Consider the following 17,253-nt stretch of genomic DNA (forward strand, 5'->3'; position numbering starts at 1 on the left):
TATCCTTTGTTAGCAATGACAGAGGTCAAACGATTTCTGTAAGTCTTCACAAGGTTGTCACACACTGTTGCTGGTATGTTGGCCCATTCCTCCATGCAGATCCCCTCTAGTACAGTAATGTTTTGAGGCTGTCGCTGGGCAACACAGACTTTCAACTCCCTCCAAAGGTTTTCTATGGTGTTGAGATCTGGAGACTGTCTAGGCCACTCCAGGATCTTGAAATGCTTCTTACGATCCACTCCTTCGTTGCCCGGTCGGTGTGTTTGGAATCATTGTCATGCTGAAAGGCCCAGCCATGTTTCATCTTCAATGCCTTTGCTGATGGGAGGAGATTTGCATACAAAATCTCACGATACATGGCCCCATTTATTCTTTCATGTACACGGATCAGTCGTCCTGTTCCCTTTGCAGAGAAACAGCCCCAAAGCATGATGTTGCCACCCCCATGCTTCACAGTAGCTATGGTGTTCTTTGGTTGCAACTCAGCATTCTCTCTTCTCCAAACACGATGAGTTGTGTTTCTACCAAACAGTTCTACTTTGGTTTCATCTGACCATATGACATTCTCCCAATCCTCTTCTGGATCATCCAAATGCTCTCTAGCAAACCTCAGACGGGCCCGGACATGTACTGGCTTAAGCAGGGGGAAACGTCTGGCACTGCAGGATCTGAGTCCCTGGCGGCATAGTGTGTTACTGATGGTAGCCTTTGTTACGTTGGTCCCAGCTCTCTGCAGGTCATTCACTAGGTCCCCCCATGTGGTTCTGGGATTTTTGCTTACCGTTCTTGTGATCATTTTGACCTCACTGGGTGAGATCTTGCGTGGAGCCCCAGATCGAAGAAGATTATCAGTGGTCTTGTATGTCTTCCATTTTCTAATTATTGCTCCCACAGTTGAGTTCTTCACACCAAGCTGCTTGCCTATTGCAGATTCAGTCTTCCCAGCCTGGTGCAGGTCTACAATTTTGTTTCTGGTGTACTTTGACAGCTCTTTGGTCTTCACCATAGTGGAGTTTGGAGTGTGACTGTTTGAGGTTGTGGACAGGTGTCTTTTATACTGATAACAAGTTCAAACAGGTGCCATTAATACAGGTAATGAGTGGAGGACAGAGGAGCCTCTTAAAGAAGAAGATACAGGTCTGTGAGAGCCAGAAATCTTGCTTGTTTGTAGGTGACCAAATACTTATTTTCCACCATAATTTGCAAATAGATTATTTCAAAAATCAGACAATGTGATTGTCTGGATTTGTTTCCACATTTTGTCTCTCATAGTTGAGGTATACCTATGATGACAATTACAGGCCTCTCTTATCTTTTTAAATGGGAGAACTTGCACAATTGGTGGCTGACTAAATACTTTTTTGCCCCAATATATATATATATATTTATATATATATATATATATATATATATATATATATATATATATATATTATACTGTGTATATATACAGTCTCTCACAAACGTGAGTACACTCCTCACATTTTTGTAAATATGTTATTATATCTTTTCATGTGGCAACATTGAAGAAAAGTAGTGAGTGTACAGCTTGTATAACAGTGTATATTTGCTGCCCCCTCAAAATAACTTACCACACAGCCATTGATGTCCAAATTGCTGGCAACAAAAGTGAATACACCCCTAAGTGAAAATGTCCAAATTGGGCCCAAAGCGTCAATATTTTGTGTGGCCACCATTATTTTCCAGCACTGCCTCTACCCTCTTGGGCATGGAGTTCACCAGAGCTTCACAGGTTGCCATTGGAGTCCTCTTCCACTTCTCCATAACAATAACAGAGCTGGTGGATGTTAGAGACCTTGCGCTCCTCCACCTTCCATTTGAGGATGCCACACAGATGCTCAATAGGGTTTAGGTCTGGAGATGTCTGGAGACTCTTTAGCAAGGCAGTGGTTGTCTTGGACATGTGTTTGGGGTTGTTATGTTGGAATACTGCCCTGCGGCCCAGTCTCCAAAAGGAGGGGATCATTCTCTGCTTCAGTATGTCACAGTACATGTTGGCATTCGTGGTTCCTTCAATGAACTGTAGCTCCCCAGTGCCGGCAGCACTCATGCAGCCCCAGACCAAGACACTCCCACCACCATGCTTGACTGTAGGCAAGACACACTTGTCTTTGTACGCCTCATCTGGTGGCCCCCACACATGCTTGACACCATCTGAACCAAATGAGTTTATCTTGGTCTCATCAGACCACAGGACATGGTGCCAGTAATCCATGTCCTTAGTCTGCTTGCCTTCAGCAAACTGTTTGCGGGCTTTCTTGTGCACAATCTTTAAAAGAGGCTTGCTTCTGGGACGACAGCCATGCAGACCAATTTGATGCAGTGTGTGGTGTATGGTCTAAGAGGCCTGCTTCTGGGACAACAGCCGTGCAGACCAATTTGATGCAGTGTGTGGTGTATGGTCTGAGCACTGCCATTGATAGGCTGACCCCCCACCCCTTCAACCTCCTGCAGTAATGCTGGTTGCACTCATTCGTCTATTTCTCTGAAAATGATGCTGAGCATGTGCACTTAACCTCTTTGGCCAACCATGGTGGGGCCTGTTCTAAGTGGAACCTGTCCTGCTAAACCGCTGTATGGTCTTGGCCACCGTGCTGCAGCTCAGTTTCAGGGTCTTGGCAATCATCTTATAGCCTAGGCAATCTTTATGTAGAGCAACAATTCTTTATTTCAGATTCTCAGAGTTCTTTGCCATGAGGTGTCATGTTGAACTTCCAGTGACCAGTATGACAGAGTGAGAGTGATAATACCAAATTTAACTGGTTCAATACAGGGCATTTTCACTCCCTTCCTTCCCAGACCAATTTTTAGTTTTCAGCGCTGTCGCACTTTAATTTAACTTTCCCCCACAAATAGAGCTTTCTTTTGGTGGTATTTGATCACCTCTGCGGTTTTTATTTTTTGCGCTATAAACAAAAGAAGAGCGACAATTTTGAAAAAAACACAATATTTTTTACTTTTTGCTATAATAAATATCCCAATTTTTTTTTAAAAAAAACTAATTTTTTCCTCAGTTTTGGCCGATACGTATTCTTCTACATATTTTTGGTAAAAAAAATCGCAATAAGCGTATATTGATTGGTTTGCGCAAAAGTTATAGCGTCTATAAAATACGGGATAGATTTATGGCATTTTTTAAAAAAAATTATTTATTTATTTTTTTTTTACTAGTAATAGTGGCAGTTGCAATTTTTTTTCATGACTGCGACATTATGGCGGACACATCGGACACTTTTGACACATTTTTGGGACCATTCACATTTATACAGCGATCAATGCTATAAAATTGCATTGATTACTGTGTAAATGTGACAGGCAGTGAAGGGCTTAACTACTAGGGGGCGGGGAGGGGTTAAATGTGTTTCCTAGGGAATGCTTCTAACTGTAGGGGGAGGGAACGCTCAAGGAGAGGAGACCGATCAGTGTTCCTTTGTTCTGGGAACACAGATCGCTCTCCTCTGAGCTGACAGGACGTGGATCTCTGTGTTTACACACAGAGATCCACGGTCCCGCCCGGTTAACGGGCAATCGCGGGTGCCCGGTGGACATCGCGGCCGCCGGGCACACGCACCGGGACCTGAGCAACGCGGCGGGCGTGCGCGTGCGCGGCCCCTAGGCGGCCGGGGACCCGAGGCCGTCATATGACATCCACCCAGGATGGGAGATCCCATCTGTGGATGTCATATGTGCATACGCGGGTAGGGAAGTGGTTAACCCACCTGTTCCCCATTCACACCTGAGACCTTGTAACACTAACGAGTCACATGACACCGGGGGGGGGGGGGGATTGCTAATTGGGCTCAATTTGAACATTTTCACTTGGAGGTGTACTCACTTTTGTTGCCAGCGGTTTAGACATTAATGGCTGTGTGTTGAGGTATTTTGAGGGAACAGCACATTTACACTGTTATACAAGCTGTCCACTCACTATTTACATTGTAGCAAAGTGTAATTTCTTCAGTGTTGTCACTTGAAAAGCTATAATAAAATATTTATTTTATATATTAATATTAGACTGTATACATATATATTAATACACCGCCTGAAGTGTATTATATACTGCACACTGTCGAATGCACTGTATATATAGTCTACACTGAATACAGAGTGTGTATGTGTATATGTGTGTGTGTGTGTGTGTATATATATATCTATATCTATATAGATATATATATATATATATATATATATATATATATATATATATATATATATATATATATATATATATATATATATATATATATATACAGAGGGGACGGAAAGTATTCCGACCCCCTTAAATTTTTCACTCTTTGTTATATTGAAGATATTTGCTAAAATCATTTAAGTTAATTTTTTTCCTCATTAATGTACACACAGCACAGAATTATTGACATTTTTGCAGATTTATTAAAAAGGAAAAACTGAAATATCACATGGTCCTAAGTATTAAGACCCTTTGCTCAGTATTTATTAGAAGCACCTTTTTGATCTAATACAGCCATGAGTCTTTTTGGGAAAGATGCAACAAGTTTTTTACACCTGGATTTGGGGATCCTCTGCCATTCCTCCTTGCAGATCCTCTCCAGTTCTGTCAGGTTGGATGGTAAACATTGGTGGACAGCCATTTTTAGGTCTCTCCAGAGATGCTCAACTGGGTTTAAGTCAGGGCTCTGGCTGGGCCATTCAAGAACAGTCACTGAGTTGTTGTGAAGCCACTCCTTCATTATTTTAGCTGTGTGCTTAGGGTCATTGTCTTGTTGGAAGGTAAACCTTCGGCACAGTCTGAGGTCCTGAGCACTCTGGAGAAGGTTTTCATCCAGGATATCCCTGTACTTGGCCGCATTCATCTTTCCCTAGATTGCAACCAGTCGTCCTGTCCCTGCAGCTGAAAAACACCCCCACAGCATGATGCTGCCACCACCATGATTCACTGTTGGGACTGTATTGGACAGGTGATGAGCAGTGCCTGGTTTTCTCCACATATACCGCTTAGAATTAAGGCCAAAAAGTTCTATCTTGGTCTCATCAGACCAGAGAATCTTATTTCTCACTATCTTGGAGTCCTTCAGGTGTTTTTTAGCAAACTCCATGCAGGCTTTCATGTGTCTTGCACTGAGGAGAGACTTCCGTCGGGCCACTCTGCCATAAAGCCCCAACTGGTGGAGGGCTGCAGTGATGGTTGACTTTCTACAACTTTCTCCCATCTCCCGACTGCATCTCTTAAGCTCAGCCACAGTGATCTTTGGGTTCTTCTTTACCCCTCTCACCAAGGCTCTTCTCCCCTGATAGCTCAGTTTGGCCGGATGGCCAGCCCTAGGAAGGGTTCTGGTCGTCCCAAACATCTTCCATTTAAGGATTATGGAGGCCACTGTGCTCTTAGGAACCTTAAGTGCAGCAGAAATGTTTTTGTAACCTTGGCCAGATCTGTGCCTTGCCACAATTATGTCTCTGAGCTCTTCAGGCAGTTCCTTTGACCTCATGATTCTCTTTTGCTCTGACATGTACTGTGAGCTGTAAGGTCTTATATAGACAGGTGTGTGGCTTTCCTAATCAAGTCCAATCAGTATAATCAAACACAGCTGGACTCAAATGAAGGTGTAGAACCATTTTAAGGATGATCAGAAGAAATGGACAGCACCTGAGTTAAATATATGAGTGTCACAGCAAAGGGTCTGAATACTTAGGACCATGTGATATTTCAGTTTTTCTTTTTTAATAAATCTGCAAAAATGTCAACAATTCTGTGTTTTTCTGTCAATATGGGGAGCTGTGTGTACATTAATGAGGAAAAAAATTAACTTAAATGATTTTAGCAAATGGCTGCAATATAACAAAGAGTGGAAAATGTAAGGGGACCTGAATACTTACCGTCCCCATTTTATTTATATATATATATATATATATATATATATATATATATATATATATATATATATATATATATATATATATATATATATATATATATATCTATAGAGATATATAGGTATATAGATATATATCTCTATAGATATATATATATATATATATATATATATATATATATATATATATATATATAGAGATAGATAGATAGATAGATAGATAGATAGATAGATAGATAGATAGATAGATAGATACATAGATAGATACATAGATAGATAGATAGATAGATAGATACATATATATATATATATATATATATATATATATATATATATATATATATATATACTGTATATCAAATACACTGCCTGCACTGACTGAATATAGAGTACACACTGAATATATAATCTAGGCTAAATGCAGAGTGTGTATATATATATCAAATACACCTGCCTGCTTAATCTAACTCAAGCTATCTCTCAGTCCACGCCAACAACACTACACGCAGCTGCTATGTAAGCAGCCTTATATAGTGTGGGGCGTGGACTTAGTCCCCCCTGAGCCATGATCTCTCAGCAGTGCGCGCTGTGATTGGCCAAAGAATGCAAGTCAGGTGCATGCTTTGGCCAATTATCATTCAGCAATGTACTGTGATCTCGCAGTGGATTATGGGGCATTTTGCGGCGCTTGAATTTCCCGCGAACGTCCCATAATGTTCGCTGTTCGGCAAATGGGTGAGCACCCGATGTTCGAGTCAAACTTACGTTTGACTCGAACATCAAGCTTATCCCTAGTCTCTGTTGTGGTTGCCCGTTCTGTTTTTTGTAGACTTTTGAGTTTGTAATAAAACATTGACCAAAATAATTTTAGATGTTCAATGATATTGTATAAATTAAAATGTATTATATGCATAGCTCCCAATTGTCCCTGATTTCGAGGGGCTGACCCTCTGTCTCTCTTTCCTCCTCATTTGTCCCTCATTTTGGTCTGATCTATATAGTTGTATAAAATGCACTTTTTAGCTTTCAAAAAGTGTTTCCCAGTGCTAAACCTTTCATCCAATTTCTAAATTGCTGCATTTGTAAATGTCAAAAATCAGTATAAAGGAATAATAATGGTAAAAAAAGCACTTGTGGGTTTAACTGATCTTTTTTTTTTTTTTGTTTGTTTAATTCACCTTTAACCACCTCAATACTGGGCACTTTCACCCCCTTCCTACCCAGGCCAATTTTCAGCTTTCAGCGCTTTCACATTTTGAACGACAAGTCATGCAAAACTGTACCCAAATGTAATTTCTTGTCATTTCCTTCACACAAATAGAGCTTTCGTTTGGTGGCATTTAATCACCACTGGGTTTTTTTTTTTTGCTACAAAAACGAAAAAAGACCAAAAATTAAAAAAAAAAAAAGTTATTCTTAGTCTGTCAGAAAATGTTGTAGATAAGTAATTTTTCTCCTTCACTGATGTGCACTGATGAGGCTGCATTGATGGGCACTGATGAGGCGGCATTGAAGGGCACTAATGGGGTGGCAATGATGAGGAGGCAGTAATATGCAGCACCGATGGGCACTGATAGGGGCACTAATACGCAGTTAAGAGCCTGGAGTGACAATGAGACATCAGAGCTGGACATGGTATATAAGGGCAGTGGTGAATTGACTCCAATCGGGTACAAAGGGTGGGGCTCAAATAGGTAAGCTGCCAGTCAGCTCCCAATTTATAACTTGGACAGAAGGGGATCGGCATTGCAATCAGTTGCAGAGGGTGGGGGTCTGATCAGCAAACAGCCGATCAGCTTCCACTATGCAGCTTAGATGGGCCATGGCCTAACAATGCCTTCAGCACAATGACGTCACATGTTGCTGGGCCGCCAACACACAAGGATGGCTGCATCCAGAGCCTGGAAACAGAAGGCAGGGCTGAAGGTGAACTGTGAGATGTGAGACTGTGAGATGAACAAACTGCCAGGATCCAATGCCATTGATTGGTTTGACCAGGAGCTCTGTGTTTTAGGTCTACTAAACACTGTGATGCATTGTCTTAGGTCTTTTTCACATCGGCATCTGTTTCACATGAATGTTAAATTGGGAGCAGCGGCTGTGACTGTGCAGCCACTGCATCCCAATTAACATAAATAGGACTGCGGCCCTCACGTCTGCAGCACCACCAGATGCATGGTAGTATCCCCAGAGACAGGGTGGGCTGACATTTCAAATCGGGGTGTAGATTATTTAGGCAATAGTGGGATGTGAACAGAAGAACACCATTCGGTTTAGGTTGTAACAAATAAAAGTTTATTGTTCACACATAAAAAGAAAGAGAAAGAGTAACGGCACAGGACACCCATCACCTAGCAGATTTCACAAAAAGTGAACAAAAGTACTCATAGGGGTTAATTTACTAAAAGCAAATAGACTGTGCACTTTGCAAAGTGCAGTTGCCCTCTGCAAGTGTGGTTGCTCCGGAGCTTAGTAAATGAGGTAAGGCTTCACTTTGCAAATACCCAATCACATGCAAGGAAAATAAAATAAATAGCATTTTTGCTTGCACATGATTGGATGATGGAAGTCATCATAGCTTCTGCTCATTCACTAAGCTCTGGAGCAACTGCACTTGCAGAGTGCAACTGAACTTTGCAAAGTGCACAGTCTATTTGCCTTTAGTAAATCAACCCCACAGTCCCCGAAGATATAGAACCTTGAGGCCAACCTTGCATTCTGTGATTTTAGCTTTTGAATGTGAAAACAATCAGTTGCCAGTACCTTAGGGAGGGTACTCCCAACTCCAGTAAGGTCTAAGCTTCCTTTCCAAGCTTTTTACAGCCCCTCATCACCTCTGGAGATCATCTATGGCTCCTTAATCCCCAGGCTCCACAGGCTAGGTCCAAATTCCAGGCCCATCCAAACAACTTGGTCACCTCCTCAGGCAGCAGGCCTTAGAGGTTTAAGAGGCAAAAACACCCCTCCCCTAGGCAGGAGGTCCAGGGCAGACTAGACAGACTTCCCAAAGTCACTCCCTGAATATTTAAGGAAACTCCTACTGGTTGGCCAGGGAGAAATAAATATTCATAACTCTGGTTAGTGTAGCTCTCATACTATTTCCAGAGGCAGCGGTGCCACCTGCAGGCGGCAGAAAGCCACATACAGTAACCAGAATATAGGAGAAAACTGAGGGAGCCTAACTAGCTATCAATTCAGCTAAGCCGACTGCAGCTTAGCACCACTAAACATAGACACTTCTGTTAAGGGCAGGGTGGCTACACATAGGTGTACACTTAAGTATGCCTGTGTGAACAAGGCCTTAACCACTGATGATTTGTGACCCCCAAACTACAATGGCTGCCTTTTATTTTTTTGTTGCCAGTTGTGGAAATGATAAAAAGCTTTGTACTCCTAAGACATTTGTTTGGTGCTCATTTTGGCTTCACTATACTTAGATTCCCTTATTTAAGTGACCCCCCCCCCCCCCCCACCACTAGTGAAGGGAAGTCATTTAGTTGAGAAACCCAACCTATCAGGCTCAAACATTAACTTTTTCTAATTGGCTGAAGACTCATCCTTTTTTTTTTTGAAAGGTGTTTATTTTGGTTTTACAGTAAAAAGTACAATGTGAACGGACTTACATTACAGGCACGTAAGGTGCTAATGACTATACCAAATCATGTAGTCATTAATGTGCAACAGGCTGGTAGTCCGTGAAGGAACAGAAAGACCCCAACAACATTCATACAGACACACACTCAAACCCACACCACACATGACCCCATATCAACAGCAGATTGTAGCGGAACGTTTCACGCAGAACAATCCCTGGTTAGTGAGTAGGCAGCCTTCAGACCACTATTCTTGAGTTACATTAGTAGAAGACTCACTGAGTGAGTTGTGAAGAAAGGACATACCCCCAGAAATCCTCAGAGACATCTAGCCATGGTTGCCATATTTTGGTGAATTTTTAAGGGCATGCCCTACTTTTATATATCAATTTAAATTTGAGGAGAACCCCATGAACGTTACGGAAAAAAGCGTGGGCCGAAAGAGGGCCCACATCCTTCCAAAGCAATAAGATGGTTTTACGTGCATAAAGTAACAGTATACGTAACAAAGTCCTGGCGTGTGTACGAGGAACATGATCATTAAGCGTTCCTAAAAGTCCAACCTCTGGGCTATGAGGTATTGGTAATTAAAGCTTGTGGTCAAAGAAAGCAAATAGATCCTTCCAAAAGGTCGAGAGTCCAGAACAGCTCCAAAACATATGAAAAAAATCAGCAGCAATCATATCCCATCTAGAACATGCAATATCCTGACCTAATCCCATCCGAACCAGCCTGGTTGCTGTGTAGTGCAGGTGATGTATGAACTTAAATTGGATCAATAGGTCAGCAGTGAGGTTATATCCTGAAATAATATCTTGGTTGCCTCTTCCCAGTCCTCTTCAGAAAGCTCAGGCATTGACTGCAGCCATTTGCGATGAGAGTTCTGGAAAGGATCCTCCCCCACCAACTGGAGGTGACCATAGAAGGTCATCACCAACTTGGAAATGATAGGGGGTCCTCTATGGAGTATTCCATGAGCTCAATGGTCAACGACCCAAATTGTGTCCGAATGGCATGTCGTAGTATAAGATATTTAAAAAATATTTAAAAAATAATTTATTGTCAAGACCGCATTTATGTCTGAGTGTGTCAAAGGGTAGTAAGGTATTATCCTCAACTATATGAGAGAAATTAGTAATTTCAAACTGACCCCACCATGCGAGTCTGGGTAACCAAAGAGCTCAGGGAGATTAGGATTCTAATGCAGGGGGGTGTGTGGCAAGATACCTGAAGAGGACTGTGTCAGAATTTTTCCCCCCTTCCTCCAAGACATAAGACTGACATCAACTGGAGAAAATCTGGAACCCCCAGATTTTTTTGACCTATGTAGCTCGTCCCTGAGAGAGGTAGAGGGTCCAAAGCGGGTCGACAGGAGCACAGTGGAGGGAGTTTGGGGATCAGAGTGTAACCAGGTATGGACGTAGGTGAGTTGGGAAGCAATAAAATAATTTTGGACAGTTTGGACAGGCCAGGCCTCCCGCAGCCTTAGCCGCCTGTGGTGAGGACCTTGCTATAAGAGTCTACTTTCGCAAAAAGTTTTTTAGGGAAAAAAACTGGGGCAGCTCGAAAACAATACAGAAATTTTGATAAGAAAATCATTATAAATATATTTATGCGGCCAATTAGATTGAAGGGCAGTGACGTTCAGGTACAAAACGTTTCCATCATCTGTTTGACTATAGGAGTGATGTTGAGTTCTTATTTAGAGAGATCGCCATGTATTTGGATGCCCAGGTATTTAAAGGACAATGTTAATTGGAGACGTGACCTCTGTAGATATTCAGTAGGTAAAGGGGGGCCTATGGGAAATGCCGGAGGTTCTTCCCACCCCATCTGAAGCCCTGAAACCACACCAAACTCCTCCACTATGTGCAGCAGTTTAGTAAATGAGCTCTCTCTACTGTCTAAGTATATAAGCGCATCATCCACATAGAGAGAGTTCTTCTCCTCTATTGGACGAGAGCGGATGCCCCCTATCTCTGACGTCTGCCGCACCGCCAGGGCCAGGGGCTCAATGGCCAGTGCGAACAGAAGTGGAGAAAGAGGGCACCCCTGCTTGGTACCCCTCTGCAATAAAAATTACCCATAAATATCTTTGTTGGTGCGGACTCTGGCCCTCGGGTCTGCATATAATAGCCAAACCCATTGGACAAACTGCGAACCAAAACCCATTTGTGCCAAAGCTTCCCATAGGAAGGACCAACTCACAGTGTTGAAGGCTTTTAACATGTCTAAGGATAGAACCAATCCACAACGTTTTGCATGTGATGCACTATGGACATGCAAGAATAGCCTACGAATGTTATCAAAGGTGCTCCTGCCAAGCATAAAACCGGATTGGTCCGGCGGTATGAGAGATAGAATAACCATCTGAAGTCTAAGAGCGAGAATCTTTGCTAGTATTTTTGCGTCATTGTTTAGGAGAGATATAAGACAATAGGACCCACATTGCAACCTATCCTTACCAGGTTTGAGTGTGACAACAATGAGTGCTTCATTCATAGAGTCAGGAAGTTTCCCCTGCTTAAGAGAGTCCTGGAATGTCTTAAGAAGCCTGGGAGCTAGGTCCTCTATGTGTGCCTGGTACCATTCTAAGGGGAGGCAATCTAGGCCCGGAGTTTTACTGGTTGATAAGAGACATATAGCCGTAGTTACTTCCTCTAACGTGATAGGTTTATCTAAGAGAAGTTGCTGGGGGCTACTAAGTGCTGGAAAGTCAAGTGATTTAAAGAAACCCATAAAGGCTTGCCCTGAAGGTACAGTCATATCCTCATACAGCCTGCTATAGAATTCTGCAAAGGTTTGGTTGATAGTCAATGCGTCAGATGTAGTTAACCTGTCTGGGAGTTGAATTTCAGCAATAGAACTGTCCTGAAAGTCCGTGTGGGCGAGATACGCAAGAAGCCTACCGTTTTTTTCCCCCATGCTCATGAATATGAGCAGAGAGGTACAATTGTTACTTCCTAGTCAAATCCACCATATGAAGCTGCAGCGTCTGTCAGCATACCATGAGTCTGGGAGGAAGGGCTACCCATGTGATGGGAGCGTGCTTCATCCAGTACTTTTTGGAGAGCCTCTCGCGTGGCCCCCCAACGGATCTATAACATTTAATACGTGAGGTATAGGAATCCCTGACCACCGCCTTAAAGGCATCCCAGACAGGGCCCCTGGCTGCAAAGTCAGAGCTGGAGGACCAGTAATTGGCCATGTCAGTCGGAATGGACTCTAGTATTTCCAGCGTGGAGATCCAGAGAGGGCTAAGTCTCCAAGCCCGAAACGAGGGTCTGTGTCCCAAAGTCAAACCCACCTGTATTATGGAGTGATCAGACACCGTCTGGGACAGATATGCTATGGACTGGACACAGGGCAAAGGTCACCCGTTGCCAGTGCATAGTCTATACTGGAGAGGGCAGCATAAGACCTGGACTGGCAGAAGAACACCTTGTCTCTGGGATACTTCCAGCGCCATAGATCTACATATCCATAGGTATTGCACCATACACTAAACAATTTTGATTCAGATTGTAGAGGCTTCAACCTATCTAATTTAGGCTGCAACACAGAGTTAAAATCTGCAAGACTGAGCATAGGACAGCTGGGTAATGAGGCAAAATGTACATTAAGTTCAGAGAACACTGCAAGCGTGACCGGAGGGGGAAGGTATACCGTGACCAACAGGAGGGGAATTCCATATATAGCCACATGTAAGATAATATACTGCCCCTTAGGGTCCAGCATAACTTGGTGACGTGAAAATGGTAACCCTTTATGAATTAGAATCGCAACCCTGCGGGTAGGGATGAGTCGAACACCCCCCTGCTCGGTTCGCACCAGAACTTGCGAACAGGCAAAAAATTTGTTGGAACACCGTTAAAGTCTATGGGACACGAACGTGAATAATCAAAAGTGCTAATTTTAAAGGCTTATATGCAAGTTATTGTCATAAAAAGTGTTTGGGGACCCGGGTCCTGCCCCAGGGGACATGGATCAATGCAAAAAAAGTTTTAAAAACTTCTGTTTTTTCGGGAGCAGTGATTTTAATAATGCTTAAAGTGAAACAATAAAAGTGTAATATCCCTTTAAATTTCGTACCTGGGGGGTGTCTATAGTATGCCTGTAAAGGGGCGTATGTTTCCCGTGTTTAGAACAGTCTGACAGCAAAATGACATTTCAAAGGAAAAAAAGTCATTTAAAACTACTCGTGGCTATTAATGAATTACCGGTCCGACAGTACACATAAAAGTTAATTGATAAAAACGGCATGGGAATTCCCCACAGGGGAACCCCGAACCAAGATTTAAAAAAAAATGACGTGGGGGTCCCCCTAAATTCCATACCAGGCCCTTCAGGTCTGGTATGGATATTAAGGGGAACCCCGGCCAAAATTTTAAAAAAAAAATGGCGTGAGGTCCCCCTCAAAATCTATACCAGACCCTTATCCGAGCACACAACCTGGCAGGCTGCAGGAAAAGAGGGGGGGATGAGAGAGCGCCCCCCTCCTGAACCCTACCAGGCCACATGCCCTCAACATTGGGAGGGTGCTTTGGGGTAGCCCCCCAAAACACCTTATCCCCATGTTGATGGGGACAAGGGCCTCATCCCCACAGCCCTTGCGTGGTGGTTGTGGGGGTCTGTGGGCGGGGGACTTATCGCAATATGGAAGCCCCCTTTAACAAGGGGACCCCCAGATAGCGGCCCTCCCCCTGTGTGAAATGGTAAGGGGTTACACAAGTACCCCTACCATTTCACAAAAAACTGTCAAAAATGTTAAAAATGACAAGAGACAGTTTTTGACAATTCCTTTATTTAAATGCTTCTTCTTTCTTCTATCTTCTATCTTCTTTCCTCCATCTTCCTCTTCTTCTGGTTCCTCTGGTATTTTTGGTTCTTCCTCTGGTGTTCTCGTCCGGCATCTTCCTCCGCGGCATCGGCGTCTTCTTTCCTTCTTCTCCTCGGGCCGCTCCGCATCCATAATGGCATGGAGAGAGGCTCCCACTGTGTGACGCTTCTCCTCTTCTGACAGTTCTTAAATAACGGGGGGCGGGGCAACCCAGTGACCCCAACCCCCTCTGACTCACAGGGACTTGACGGGGACTTCCCTGTGGCATTCCCCGTGACGTTAGAAGGGGGCGGGGTTACGTAATGGGTGACCCCGCCCCCCCCCCCCCCCCGTTATTTAAGAATCATCAGAAGAGGAGAAGCGTCACACAGCGGGAGCCTCCCTCCATGCCATCCTGCCCGAGGAGAAGAAGGAAAGAAGACGCCGACGCCGCGGAGGAAGATGTTGGACGAGAACACCAGAGGAAGAACCAGAACTACCAGAACAACCAGAAGAAGATGAAGATGGAGGAAGAAACCAAAGGAAGATAGAAGATAGAAGAAAGAAGAAAGAAGATAGAAGAAAGAAGAAAGAAGAAAGAAGAAAGAAGATAGAAGATAGAAGATAGAAGAAAGAAGAAAGAAGATAGAAGATAGAAGATGCACTTAAATAAAGGAATTGTCAAAAACCGTCTCTTGTCATTTTTAACATTTTTGACAGTTTTTTTGTGAAATGGTAGGGGTACTTTTGTACCCCCTTACCATTTCACACAGGGGGAAGGGCCGGGATCTGGGGGTCCCATTGTTAAAGGGGGCTTCCAGATTCCGATAACCCCCCCGCCTGCAGACCCCCACAACTGCCACACAAGGGTTGTGGGGATGAGGCCCTTGTCCCCATCAACATGGGGACAAGGTGTTTTGGGGGGCTACCCCAAAGCACCCTCTCAATGTTGAGGGCATGTGGCCTGGTACAGTTCAGGGGGCGACGCTCTCTCGCCCCCCCTCTTTTCCTGCGGTCTGCCAGGTTGCGTCGGATAAGGGTCTGGTATGGATTTTTGGGGGGACCACATGCCATTTTTTTTCATTTTGGCGCGAGGTTCCCCTTAAAATCCATACCAGACCTGAAGGGTCTGGTATAGATTTTGAGGGGGACCCCACGCAATTTTTTTTTTTTAAATTTTGGCCAGGGTTCCCCTTAATATCCATACCAGACCTGAAGGGCCTGGTATGGAATTTAGGGGGACCCCCACGTTATTTTTTTTTTTTAATTTTGGTTCGGGGTTCCCCTGTGGGGAATTCCCATGCCGTTTTTATCAATGAACTTTTATGTGTATTGTCGGGCCGGCAATTCATTATAGCCGCGAGTAGTTTTAAATGACTTTTTTCCTTTAAAATGTCATTTTGCTGTCAGACTGTTCTAAACACGGGAAACATGCGCCCCTTTACAGGCATACTATAGACACCCCCCAGGTACGAAATGTAAAGGGATATTACACTTTTATTGTTTCACTTTAAGCATTATTAAAATCACTGCTCCTGAAAAAATGGTCGTTTTTAAAACTTTTTTTTGCATTGATCCTTGTCCCCTGGGGCAGGACCCAGGTCCCCAAACACTTTTTATGACAATACCATGCATATAAGCCTTTAAAATTAGCACTTTTGATTTCTCCCATAGACTTTTAAAGGGTGTTCCGTAGCTTTCGAATTTACCGCGAACACCCCAAATTGTTCGCTATTCACGAACTGGCGAACAGCCGATGTTCAAGTCGAACATGAGTTTGACTCGAACTCGAAGCTCATCCCTACCTGCGGGCATAGTTAGAATAGGTAGAGTGGTAGTTATGGGCCACCCATTGTTTTTGCAGAGCCAAAATCTTAGAACCTATGAGATGTGTCTCCTGGAGACACAGGACACGCGGTTTATATTGCTTCAGGGCCTTGAAGACAGATGCTCTTTTAAATTTAGAATTCAGTCCACAGACATTCCATGAACAAATATTTACAGTGGACATAGGGTAGACATTAAAACCTCCAGGGCAGGAGGGAAGGGGGAAGGGGGGCTTACACAGGGCTGCCCATCTCCGGTCACAGCTACAGAAGGTCGAGAGGGTCGCAGTGGTGCACAATCATACTTCCACACACACAACATACACACAACAGCAAAACTATGTACAATAGGATAATCATTACCCAAAAAGGGTAGCATTATCCATGCTCAGGTCCAAAAAAGGGGAGTGGGCTTATACCCCAAACCTGTACCATGCGTGGGGCACATGGCCAGCAACAGAAAGCAAAGAGCTTCAGATAAACAAAATAGTCAGTGTTCAACAAAATATCAGGGGGGGTTAGAGGAACTCGCCCCATGGCAGCTCGGGCCAGCTCAGTAACTGAGAGTCAGTTACTCTCCAGCAGGAGATGTGTACGGTCGACCAAACTTTCGCTTAACAGAGCTTCAGTAATGGATAACAAAAGGATAAGGGGACAAGGGTAGGGGGAGAAGGATGATTTAGCTTTTTCAACTTAGTGTGCAAACATTCATCAGGCAAGTGGCTTAGGTGGGTGAGGTAGTGATTCTCACCAAGATAGAGCATCTTGTGGGGATTGGAAGAATTGAACCCTCCCTTGGTGGGTAACCCGGAGGGTAGCAGGGAAGAACATGGAGTATTGGATATCCCGCTCCCGGAGTTTCTGCTTGACACGCTAACTGGCTCTTTGGTTGCAGACTGTCGCAGAGTAGTCAGGAAACAGGGACACCACAACTTTGTTGATCCGGAGACTTCCCTTCTTCCTGGCTGCTCCCAAAATGGAGTCACAATCCCTGTAATTAAGGAGGCAAATCACCATCGTACGTGAAGGGTGTCCCTCAGGGAGGGGACGCCCAAGGGACTCGGTGGGCCCTCTCAATCACGAAGCGGGGGAGAGTTAATTGCGGCCAAATTCTTGTTCAAGCCAGCTTTCCAGGAAGGCTACAG

This window comes from Aquarana catesbeiana, linkage group LG10 (genome assembly GCF_042186555.1).
Source record: "Aquarana catesbeiana isolate 2022-GZ linkage group LG10, ASM4218655v1, whole genome shotgun sequence".
In the NCBI taxonomy this organism is placed as follows: Eukaryota; Metazoa; Chordata; class Amphibia; order Anura; family Ranidae; genus Aquarana; species Aquarana catesbeiana.